The sequence below is a fragment of the Taudactylus pleione genome, unplaced genomic scaffold (genome assembly GCF_031769625.1).
Source record: "Taudactylus pleione unplaced genomic scaffold, aTauple2 ptg000212l, whole genome shotgun sequence".
NCBI lineage: Eukaryota > Metazoa > Chordata > Amphibia > Anura > Myobatrachidae > Taudactylus > Taudactylus pleione.
The window spans coordinates 1,898,371-1,911,329 of NW_028284614.1; the positions used below are offsets into that span (position 1 = coordinate 1,898,371).

The following is a 12,959-nucleotide window of genomic DNA, read 5'->3' on the forward strand; positions in this document are numbered from 1 at the left end:
GATCACCTGCAGTATTGGGAGCTGCAGGCAGGATGGGGATCACCAGGGGCTGGTTGGGATGTGTAGTGTTGCTGTGGATCTGTAGCTCAGTGTCTGGTACTGAGGGGCTGTTAGAAGATGTCTCTGATCTGCATTGTGGCCCCAGTAAGATGCGTCTGTCTCTTCCCTCTGTGCCCCCAGATTTTGCTTCTGCCTTCACAGTATTGGGTGAGTATCTCTGATCTCTATTTCCTAGCTGGGGGGACATGGCCTCTGTAATGGGAGCTCTGCGTTTAGAATTAATCCTTAATTGATGAGCTCTGTAAGAGGCTATCTAGCTATTTGGTGGAAACACAAACCTACTATTGAAATGCTTTTTCTAAACTGCTTGTGAACTGACCTATTGAATATAAAGTGTTTGAAATGAAAGTTCTTTTGGGTTTACAATCCCTTCACTAATTAGGTGAGTTTATTAATCATATATTGAATATACATATAAAAAAAGTAATTAGAAACTGAGACAAATCTGTGTGGTGTAACATCTCTGGGGGGGGCTAATAGGCTATAGAGGTAACTTCTAAGTGGGTTATGGCAGTCTATATAGTAACTGGTATGTACAGAACTTAATCTTCCAGTAATTATCATACAATGTTTAGCTTGTCTGTGGGGGAGATGTTTGTGGGTACTTAAGCACTTTTTTTGCATACCAAACATGTAATGGAGGTGTTGTCCTTGGCAACTAGATAAAATGGTAGCTAGAATCTAGTTGCTATGGGCAACTCCTCCACTTGTTCTCAGGTTTTAAAAATGGCTCCCTTGCACTGTGGGTGGGGTGGATATACAATGTGCAGAGCTGTATAGCTGGTAGGGGTGAATTCTAGCTAATACCCCTTTTACACCGGAGCTAAAACCTGGGTTTTTGAAGGGTTAACCTGGGCAGCTCCCTGGCGTAAAAGGGGAGAGAGTTGGATCGCCGGGTCAAGTGACCCGGCAATCCAACCCAGGTAACTAGCAGGGTTTAACACGGGCGTAGCCTGTGAGAACAGCGCACTCTGGGTCACGACCTGGAGTGCGCTGCTAGCCGGCCGATTGGTCCGGCTTCAGTGGTGCTTGGAGATGACATCTCCAAGCGACCACTTTCACTCCGCAAAAGCCGGGTCTATGCAGACCCGACTGCGGTGTGAGCCGCGCTGACTCGGGAATATCCCGAGTCGGCGCCGGCAAAATTCCGGGTCTGATCCAGATAGGAACTTTGTTCCAACTCTGGGTCAGACCCGGAATTTAGGTGAAAAAGGGGTATAAGTGTCAGTGTAAGAACAAACCTGCCCAGTACCTGTTCTCTACGTGTGTGCTAAAATCTGATTTTCTCTTTATTTGCTCCAAACCCTGAATTGAGTCCTATGGTAATGTCTGTATAGCTGCTGCAGGACAGGCTGTGTTGGCTATTGGGAATGCACATGTAACTTCTATTTTTGCACTCTATACCTTCGAGATAATGCTGGGAAGCCTCACAAGCTCCATAATGACTCTACTTGTGGGCTCTGGATAGGACAGAAACCAGATGGCTCAATGATCATTGGTGCTGCCTATGATGGATGCTACGTAGTGCAGGAGGTAAGGCAAATTACTAACACTATATATCATACCATTGAGTGACTGTAATATGATGCCATAGCCTATAGGTGACCTGGGAGGGAGTATTGAGGCTCCATTAAGGTCCAGGCAGAGATCTGATTCATTCCAACTAGAGGTTCAGTTCTCCAGATACCTGAAATCCACCTGAATTTTGTGAATCTGGATAAATCTGAGTCAAGGTTCAGATTTTAAATCCAAATTTAGCGTTTTGGAATGCATAAATTACATTATTTTTTTATTTTATTTTTTTTAATCCAGATCCAAAACACAGGGGTCAGAGGATGTCTAATTCCAACCCAATAGTGTGTGTTTAAATTAAAAAAAACAACAAAACTGGTCTTGCATGAGCTCTGAAATACCTGAATCAAGACTGTTGTACTTGAAACCCCAAAGTTATTCCAAAATAAACCATTTGGGTGTATTTTCAGTAAACAGGACCCACACATCTCATAGGGGCCTATTCATCACTAATTTTTTTTTTTTTTTTTTAATAAAGGATGTTAACAAATGTCAGGGCTATTCATCAATTTTCAAAAAAGCTTTTTTTAAAAAAAAAATTTGAACTTGGTGTTACTGAACACCACTCAGATGGTGGTCAGACCCCGATAACCTTCACAAGCTGCTGTTTACACGGCAGCCTTTGAAAAAATTACCTGCCAGCCACAGCACAGATCTTTAAGTCACCCATTTGTTTTATTATTCCCTTTTGTTAACTTAACTTAATCCTAAACCTAGAAATAAACACACTGACACATGTATATGAAATTCAAAGAGGTCACAGCCAGAATTTATTGATCAAATTGAAATTCTAGAATAGGTGGCAAGAAGAAAGCAGTGCTCCAAGGCCACAGCCCAGTGGATATCAATACAAATAAAAAGGGGCGGATCCCCGCCCTGCACAGACTGACCTGGGGCAGTACCATCCTTCCCTAATTGGCACAGCATTGGTCCCTCCCTTGGAACAATGACCATGTCCCCCCTTTAGGCGGTGATAAACTGGCCGCTCTCAAAGGAAGAATGCTACCACAGGCACTCCTGCGCTAATAATAGGCCGCCCATGAGCACTGCTTCCCGCCAAAGCCCGGTTTGCAGAACCAGGCCCGCCACCAAAACTGTGACCTTCTTAATGAAATTGAAAACTGCAGAGGTCAACCGCTCTAGCCGCGCGCTCGTGAGATGTACCCCGTCGGGCCTATGCAAGCTCTCTGCCCCGTGACATAAACTTGGGTATTGTATGACGTGTCCACCAAACGCTAAATGACAAGCGTGCAATGGCCATATCTGTTCAATACCCACGAACGCGACCATATCATTGCCTCCCAAGTCTGGCCCCAAACTTCTCCTCTGCTGCCCATGGGGCATCTAGCAGGCACTTACAGTGCATTTCTCGTAATCCTAAGCAATGCCACTTACGCACTCACAACCAAAATTGGGCATGTAACTCCAAAGGGTGCTGGCTAGTCCAGTAAATATAGGAATTTTCCCACACCCGACAGTTAGCACTCACGGACAACCCTGTCCGAAAGTTCACCTAGACAGAATTGGCATTTATACAGACAGATATTGGTATTTAATACAAACAGAAATTGCTATGTATAATAACAACAATAATCTAACCACAAGGAAAGGGAAACAAATAGTTGGGTGACCCATCTGAAGATTAAAAACGGCAAAACCTCCTTGAGGGCAAAAGCTAAAAATCCTTTCAGAATCCCTAGCGGCAGTAGGCATAAGGCCCCTGGGTTTCCCAACAAACTTGCAAGGAGCGCAACTACTTAATGCTACTTGTTTTAAATACGACTTCCACTGCCCTAGCTATAATATAATTCTGAAACGCCCTCGTAAACTACGACCTGGACAAAAGGGAGTTAGATTAACATGGATAACCCTGCCCACCACCTGGAGGGCAAACCCTATTAAAGTACCCCAAAGAGCAACTGGCCAAATCACTGGATCTGCATGCATCTGAATAGAAATCCCTCGCTCCCTGCCAGTTAATCTGTCTTAGACCCATCTATTTAGCACAAGCTCAATACCGGTTTGATAACCACCTTATTTTAACATTAAACCTGATAGCGCAGACATCTTAGTAGCAGCAACTAGCTCACCCGTTCTAAAAGCCCTAAAGTAAGCTAATGAAAATGCTAACCAAAAGGGGGGGGGGGGGAAGCACTTGACTGAAGCCACTCCTTTACTGACCCAATCAAATCCTGTAATAGGGCTGCGTTGATGGGGCTCCGCGCAACGCCTTTGTTAGGATGCTCCCTTGCCCACCCTATTAAATACCTTTTGTTAATACTCTCTTGCCCACCCTATTAAATGCCTTGTTTAATACAAATAATTTGTCAGGATCCGCCAAACGTGCAACTTGGAAAATTATACTGGGTAACGCTGGAGACAAGCCGCCTTGGAACGACCCCTGTCATAGCAGCTACAGACAAACTCTAAATGCCAAAATGAGGGGGCCCGATAGCAACTGCAACTGTACTAGCGAAACTTTTTTTTTTTTGGCCAAAATGAAATGCTACTAGCAACTCCCCAAAACGCCACGCCTTCGCCCTAGGCAAGCGGCATAATCCTATCAAGGTATCGATTTCTATCTGCAAATAAGATAATGCGCATAACTGAACCTTCTTACCTGTCACGAGCCATCGGGGCTCCCATAACGACCAAACTAAGGAAATTAATTGAATACTGGCAAACTCTGGTATCTACTAGCCCCATAACATGAAAACATCCAGGTAGCGAGACACCACAGTATGTCCCAATACCCGCATGGACAACTACTGCAAAAAGTAACTAAAACCTTCAACTAAAGTACACGAAATGAAAAAGCCAATCGGCCGGCATGTAAAAACAGTCATCTTAACCACAAGGCCATAAGGGCTTTCCCTCTGTGTAACGTAATTGAGCCCTGCAACTCCAAACCCCAAATATTTAAAGGACTCGGGGTGAAATGGGCAGCAGTCAAAAAGCAGATGAGATATCTGCCTTAGCTAGTAGAGCCCTCCCCCCGTTTGTTAAACGGCGCAGTGATCTGACAGATATTTTGTGTGATTGCCGAACCCTTCCATTTATGTAAGAGACTCTGTAACAACCCCAATTTACCCAATTCCTTCTACGACACCCCCTTGAAGGCGGTGCACCTAAACCCTACCATAAGTGGGTGGAACAAAAGGGGCCACGCATGGGCCCCCACCCGACTTCCGCTTTCAGATTCCACTCAGAAACCACAGATATTCCTGTGTCAAAGATAAATGCAAACCCACGCCAAAAAAAACCAAATTAATCAATGACTGTGCTTTTCTGAACACCTCTGCGCTGCTGCTGCAATATTCTCCTTGACCCTGTGCGGCAGACCAACGCGCACACCTTGGCTGGATGAATGCTCCCACAGAGCATGCAGATATGACTGTATCCACAGCCTGCCCCATATGACCCTGCGTGTTATTACACGCGTAGCACTACCAGCGGCTGATGCCCACAGATCTGGGCAGGCCAGAAAGGGCTGCTTCCGACCAACCGAGGATTCCGCGGGCAAGCTAGGCAGTTGGTCAAGCAAGCCAAACCTCAACATCCTTGAAACCTAATTGAAAACACTGCCTGTCCCTCCTGTTGTCTGGACTCAAGGTAGCACGCCGCAAAAAACATAACATACCCGAAGGCCCCCGCCATTACTCCTGCTGACTTAGCCTGAACTAAACCTACGTGCGTCAGCCGTAATCACAAACATATCCACAAATTTACTCTTCACTAACCGCTCCCTAATTTAAAACTTTAAATCTTTAAGGATAGCCGTATTCGCTCAGTGAATCATAACCCGTGCTTCATCCGGTACCTCAATTGCTGACACTGTGTTAAATCTCTAAGGGCACCCTTGCTACCCATTAAATTTGCACTAAGTAACGCCTAAGCTTGCGCGGATTTACAAATGAACTGGAAGAATCGCTAGAATCAGTGGAAGGGGAATGTGTGCTGCGCTAATGGGGTAACACCATGCTCACCTGATCCTGACGTGGAAGGCCCAGCCACTGGCTCCTTTGTGTTTGCCAACAGTCCCTCGCTGCGCGGTGCGCCCACCACGACTTGATTCGACATCAGCACCATCTGTCCGCTGGACTTCGACAATGGTCCTAGACGCTCAAAAAACTGTGACCTGGGGGCTCAAAAAAATATCCGGTGAAACCCACGCAACAAAGTCCCTCTGCAGAAGAAAGTGCAGGAGATGCTGTAGCCAGCGGGGGTACGGGATCAGGTTTTGGGGGGAGGGGTGTGAGGAGGGAGTGGAAACATGTATGGGTTCAGGAAAACAGCTGTAGTGGCATGCGGTTGGATGGGCATAGCTATTGCGCCTTGTAGTGAGGCGCCAATCCCTGGGAAAAAAGGGGGGGGCTGCGTTAGCAGTGGAAGGGGCGAACTGGAGGAGAGTGGGGGGCAGTGGCTGGCAGTGCATAAGCGGGGCGGATAAGGGGCTGAAAAATGCATTGGGCTTATGTGCAGCATCCTGGTGGCAGGGAAATAAGGGGGAGGGGCAGCCCGGCGGCGCGTCATTGTAGGCTTGAATGGGGCAGGATTATTGTGCTGTGCACCAGCTGCCCCTAAATGCAAGGGGGGTGTAACCCCCACCCCAGGGTGCGGGGGGGGGAAAGGGGACAAGTTGGTGGGTGGCGCACTAGAAGGACACCGCACCAAGGGGGTCTCTGGTGCTGGCAGGGAGGTGCCCCCCTGTTCTTAAGTAGTGGGGGCATGGGGGGGTCGGAGGGGTGTGGCAGAGCACCATGCGGCACCTGGCTGCACAAGATGGCCGCCGCAACCCTGTGGGTGGAACTAGCCACCAGTGCAGGGAGCGGGATGGCCGCGCTTAGCGTGAGGGGAGTGGGGGCCGTCTAGCTAATATCACTGCCGCTTGAGAGCAGGCGGCCGCGGGGAAGGGGTGGTCGATGTGGGGGGCGGCAATCGAGAGCCGGCAGCGGGAGTGCAGGCAGGTGGAGCCTTGCGCCTGAGCGGACCATGGCCCTCGCCTGGCTGGGGAAGCAGTCACGGAGGTGAGAGGCCTGGCAGCCAGGGGGGACACGGGGCCTGTGTATCTGGAAATGACAGGGAGGGCACTGGCAGGTAACAGGGACTATATGGAAACACAAGCAGGGGAAGGGGGAAGAAAAGTATGGAACATGTGCAGAAAGGAAAGGACAGGGGGGAAATTAGAAAAAGGAAGTTAGTAAAAGATAAAATTAACAGGAGACAGAGAGGGTGGTAGACCAGGGGAAATAAATGGGGTGTGAAATGTGAAAGAAGAAGAGAGAGACAGACATATAAAATACAATACATATGCCACTTAGCCAGCCTGGTTGAAATAAACTGGAAAGAGGAAGATGGCTCCCTTCACCAGGCTATTTATATGGGACCTCTAAGCCCTCCCCTAAATCCTACCATAGGCTTATACTCCTCAAGTGACGAATACTAACCACATCCCCCTCCAGCTTTTAACCCTTAACTTACCTAACAAAATTACATATCAAACAGGGTGCTTATCTATCCTCCAACTTATTCAAGTATTCGGATGCATTTAAAGTAACTCCCTGCTGTATCTCACTGCCGAGCCCCGGAGCTGAGATCTTTGGGCTAAATAAAAATGCTTTTCCTAGAGACTATGCACATAAAGATGTACAGTATCCTGTAACTTAGAATTGTATTGAGCATGCCTAATATTGCTCTCATGTCACAGAATGGAGACCACGTGATGACTCTGATTGTGGAGCAAATTGCCAACGGTCAGGTAGAATATAGTAAGCGAGACATCCGGTGCCCGTTCTTCACATGTAGAGAAAACAGCGTTACCTGGGATGTCCTGTGTGAGGATGTAACTGGGGGAGCTCGATGGTAACTGAAGCCCAAGAAAAATTATTAATCACCAGAATTACTAATCTATTACCTACTTGTGTCTTCAGTAATTGGGGAAACTAAACCAAATGTGTTTGCTACACATTTCTACAAGGCATGTTATACCTGTACACTATACAATGTGTACCCAGTGATGTGACATATTGCACGGCCGGTACACATTAGATTATCCAGTACCAGTTGCGTTGGCCCCTGCTACATGGGGTTGTCTGTTGGATCCTCAGGTTCAGCTGCATATAGGGACGACCTGGTGACGCAGCAGCCAGCACAGTGGGTACACCCTACACTATTTGGACAATGTCATCCGATACGTGGAAATCTGGCATGTTGTCCAAGAAATTGTATAGCTTGTACCAGTAACAAATGCTGCTAAACCAGTGTGCTCATTTAGGTGTGAGGTATACCTCACTGATACTGCTGGATGCATCTGGAAATGCTGATGAGCTAAATTCTTGGCTGTATTGGTTGATCTATCTCCCCTGGGCAGCCAATTAGTCAGTAATGCTTTTTAAGGAATGTTCTCTATTGAGCTAAAGAACAAATCTTGACCAGTTAATGGTTAAAAGAATCTGCTCCTGCAGACTGCTTGTTACTAGATCACTGTTCATCATTAGTTTGGACTCAGTGGGTGTTAGCACTACTGTACACTAAGGGCTGTCTCTCCCTCAGCTATGGACGCTCCCAGTCCCAGTGACTGTGCTGCTGTGCAGAGTGGTGACCGCTTGCCTTGTGCCAATGCCTCTGTGACCAGGGCTGTCTGTGAAGGACTAGACTGCTGCTTCTCTCCCAGTGATCCCTCCCTTCCCTGTTACTATGGAAACAAAGGTGAGATGTCTAATCTGGACCAGTGATCTAAAAGGAGATGCTCTTTAAAGAGGGCAAGTAGAGAAGTTCCCCATAGTAACCAATTGGCTTCTAACAATACTGTATTAAAAAAAGGCAGACATTCTTTCTCACTTATTATATACTGTAGATGAATGATAGAAGTCAATTGGTTACTATGGGCAACATGTCGTCTTGAGCTGAGCTGCCCTGGCATCTTGTACCACATATCTGTCTACCTTTCCCATGTCTCCCAGCAATCTACTCTCCTCCCCTCCGCCCCAGGTTTGTTAGTAGATCTGATACTCCAGCAGTTACATGAGGGTTTAGGCTTTTTATTCTGAACGGGACAGTTGTTCCTATAAGGGAGTGGGTCAGAACAGCCCTAAACCTGCATTATACATGGGCATCACTTGTTAAGCCATAAATAAACACTCCCTCCCCACCCAATAATATATTTTTGGTGAACAAAACAATTACTGCTGCACCTTCTGGTTACCTGGGCTGGGTGTCAGGGTTGTGGAACATCATCTGCATCTGGAAACTTTTAAAAAAAAAAGTCAACTTAACTGCTCCTGAGAGAAATCCCAGAGATACTTGTAGTTCACAAAGCGTGAGATGAAGGATTTAAACTTCTTCCATTGTGTTTTACTCCCACCAGTGACTGCACTGTGTACAGATGACAGCCAGGTCCTGATCGCTATCTCTAAGGATGTGACTACACCATCCCTGCTCTTGGCTTCAGCCGGTGTTCTCAATGTGGATCCCACCTTGTGCCCCATGCTGAGTGTTTTGAAGACTTCAGCTTTCATACTGTTCCGGTTCCCTCTCTCTTGTGGTGGAGTCAGGTATGTCTGCTGTGTAACTGGAAGTGAGCAGTAAAACTGGTGCTTTCCCTGTGGTCCATCTAAGGTTGACTTTCTACTAGTTTGCAACTCTTGTGTCTTTATCCGGTAAGAGCCCTTGGCTATACATATGGTGGTAACAATGCATTTGCATTGGATGATTCCACATTATACAGCCACTGAAGGTACTATAGGAAGAAATGGGGGCCCTTAGTTTTGAAAAATGGGGCAATGTTTAATCTTTAATTTATTAACTATGTGAAATGATCTGGACCTGCTGCAACAGTTTAAACCAGGTTCCAATCCCAAACATGGCTTTTGACATAGGGTTTTAGGCATTAGAGTGGAGATGGTGCTTATAGTAACCAACCAGCATCTACCAATTTTATAAATACCTCCTCAAAGCTGACTGGATGCTTTGGGCAACTCCTCTGCTCTTTTCAATGCTTGATGCATTAACCCCACAGTCACATGCACTTCACTTGCTAGATGGTGACGAGTTATGTATTGTATTCCTCCCATCTACCACATCTCTACTCTTCCTTTTGCCAGGCATCGGATAACACTATAGTATATGAGAATACAGTTTATGCCACCAAAGACATAAGGACATGGCAAGGTTCATCAATCACAAGAGACAGCACATTTGGGTAAGCCATACACTGGTGTATGTGTCTGGGGGAGCTGTACACTGAGCAAAAATAATACTGTATTATTGCCCTAGGCTGACTGTCCGCTGCATTTACTCTCGGACTGGTGTTCTCCCACTGCACGTTGAGGTGCACACCCTGCCCCCACCCCTTCCTGTGTCCACCTCAGGCCCTCTGCTCCTGGAGATGAGGATAGCGCAAGGTAATGACTGGTGTATTTAGCTCCTATGCAGCAGTACACTAGGGAATTGCGGTTTAGCTGTAAGAACTGTAATTCAGTTAAGGGGGAGGTGGGCTTGTTTAAAACATACTAGTTTACTAGACCTAAAGCTATCCCTAATAAGAATGGGTACCTCTAACTTAAACTACAGTTCTGTGCAGCTAATGCTTTGGGCCTTAGAGCCTAGGGACTGTTGGCAATGTAGAGGTTAAAAGTACCAAACTGGTGGTGCACTAACAATGTCCTACAGAACAAATGCAATGGAAAAGAAGCAAGAACCCATAGCTCTAGCTCTGTTGCAGAACAGTGTTCTAGGACTGGGGAGCGGTTGTCGCCAGGTGTCTGCTTTCTAAAGAATAAATAATCTGGCAGGCAGTTACTTATGATAAATGAGATGCCAGTGGGTGACTGGGTTGGACAGGCTTTGGAGGTAAGAGTGGTAGCAATGCAGACCTGAGTATCTCGGCAGCATGCCTTTTAACATCTGTTTCTGCAGTCATTGATTCATGTAATGGGAAGAATGCCTGCAGAATAGGTGACAGGCTCAGGTATAGATGGTAATAAGGCTTCTCCTCTGGCAGACATGCAGTACGCTTCATACTACATGGATAGAGATTACCCTGTGGTCAAAGTGCTCAGAGACCCAGTCTTCTTGGAGGTCAGAATACTACAAAGAACAGACCCAAACCTGGTCCTGATCTTAAATGACTGCTGGGCCACTCCCTCTCCTGACCCCACCCAACAAGTCCAATGGCCCATCCTTGTGGATCGGTAAGGCTGGCATTCCATCTCACCCCCTTCCTCTGTATGAGACAACAAGGTATAATTCTTCTATGCACATGACTAATTCTTCTCATTCCAGGTGCCCATATGCTGGGGACAACTACCTGACTCAGCTGGTCCCAGTTGGCACACCCACACAGAGCATGTCATTCCCCACCCACTACCAGCGCTTCATTGTCAGCACCTTCACTTTTGTGGATCAGAGTTCCCAGCTTGCTCTAGAAGGACTGGTAAACCTACTTTTACATGCATAATGCTGTAATCATTGCATGAGATGTTATGGGTCTAGAAGTATATTGTACCATGGTGTAATTTGTTTAATGGTCATTGAGCTGTGACAAGCTTGGATATACACAAATTCAAAGTTCTAAAATGGACTGACTTGAGGACAGAGGTTGGGAAACAGTCTAGGTTTTAGTGATGTCCATCTTTAATGAGCATCTGTTCCACAGGTCTACTTCCACTGCAGCGCTTCTGTGTGCGTCCCATCTGCTGCTGATTCCTGCACAAGGTCATGTGGCCAAAGAACAAGTAAGGGCTCTGTGTGCACAAGCATGCTCTACTTAGTATGAGAACAATATCTCATGATCTCTGATATCCTATATTTGCAGAGCGAGCAGCTGAGGAATCTGTGCAGGAGTTCACAGTAAGCAAAGGTCCAGTTGACTTCATCAATAGTGAGATTCCATCAGATAGGAGGCTTGCCATTTCTGTTCAAGGTAACTTTTTTTTTTTTTTTTTTAATTTCTAGGTGGCTTACTATTAATGCTACTTTGTTAAGCTCTAATCCATAATTCTCAGTGGGCTGTCATGGACCTACCTGGTACCTTATCAACCATTGACTAGGTCGTGTAGGATGTTGGTAGAACCTTGAGGTCTCCTGTGGCTTGCAGAATTTGTATTTACCAAGCATGGAAAAGCTGCACATAGCAACCAATCTGCTTCAAGTTGGCATGGGGGGAAAAAAATAGTGTTTGTCTTTTTGTGAAGCTGCTTATGGGCAACTTGTCCACTTGCATCTCAGCCATTCTAAACTGTGGATGTTCAGTGGTACACACCCAATATTTGTATTGTTAGCTGCGACCTATCCCTCAGGAAAGAGAAACTTCTCTAGAACCCTGATAACAAACTAGAAGGGTTTAGTGTCTTCTAATGATAAACCTTCACCACATACCAAGCCCGGAGCCTTGTTCTCCAATGCAGTCTGTCCTCCATCATACTAATGTGTGGGGGCAGAGAAGCTACACTAGGCTACATGACTGCTTAGTTTTGACTTTATTTTCCTGTTCTCAGGTTCCTCGGACCTTAACTCCTCTACTATGCCATGGCTGAGGGGAGCGGCTGCCGGAGGAGGCATCTTGGTGGTGACTGTTGCAGTACTAGGTGTCTGGTGGCATCGCAGGAGTCAGAGCTCAACCATGCCCACTGTAATATAAATAAAGTGCCATTTCCCAACTGACTTGTTCCTGTGTCATTTGTCTTCTACAGTTCTTGGCTAATGTGTAGTCTTACTGCCTGTGCTCTCAATATATTCATTGTTTAATGGGTATTAAGTCACTCTGCTTACTTGAACACTTGGCCCATCAATTTAATAATTTTACAAATCTCACAAAGGTGTTAAAATTCTAAATGTTTACTTTAAACATGTTACAGTATATGACTGCTGTAATACTAGTGTATTTGTGGTGCATCACACTGGGGCTTAGTAGTTGGATCATACCTGCCCAATTTTTAGTGCCACACTTAAAATGTCTGTCTATAATGAGAGCTTAAAACATTATGGCCTGTGCATGTAATATTCAAATGGTTATTGGCTATTGTATCTGGGTGCAGGGTCTGGTGTGCTGTCATAACACCAATGTTCTTGCTAATCTACAGTATAGATTCTGGCTATACCTGATCAAGTGATATTTGCAAACTATTTACAAAGTCTTGTGTTCTAGCACAGTGAGGGTATTCCAACAGCCATCTGAACTAACTGTGAAACTTCAAGCAGGAACAAGGACCAAAACCATATTTGCACTTGTGTAAAACAAATATTTCTACCACAGCTTGGTGTTTTCAAAATCTTGCATCACGCCAGACCAGCATACAGACTTCAGGTGTATTTCTGAGTCCCCAGGA

General features: G+C 45.9%; 1 pseudogene across 1 annotated transcript; it reads left to right on the plus strand.

Moving 5' to 3' along the window:
- LOC148517682 (zona pellucida sperm-binding protein 4-like) lies at nucleotides 1-12,291 on the plus strand (annotated as a pseudogene). Its single transcript, XR_015879260.1, has 11 exons — nucleotides 1-207; nucleotides 1,472-1,593; nucleotides 8,185-8,340; nucleotides 8,999-9,185; nucleotides 9,735-9,832; nucleotides 9,907-10,034; nucleotides 10,634-10,823; nucleotides 10,915-11,065; nucleotides 11,288-11,366; nucleotides 11,447-11,554; nucleotides 12,129-12,291. The product of XR_015879260.1 is annotated as a zona pellucida sperm-binding protein 4-like (transcript).
- The last annotated feature ends 668 nt before the right edge of the window (nucleotides 12,292-12,959 follow it).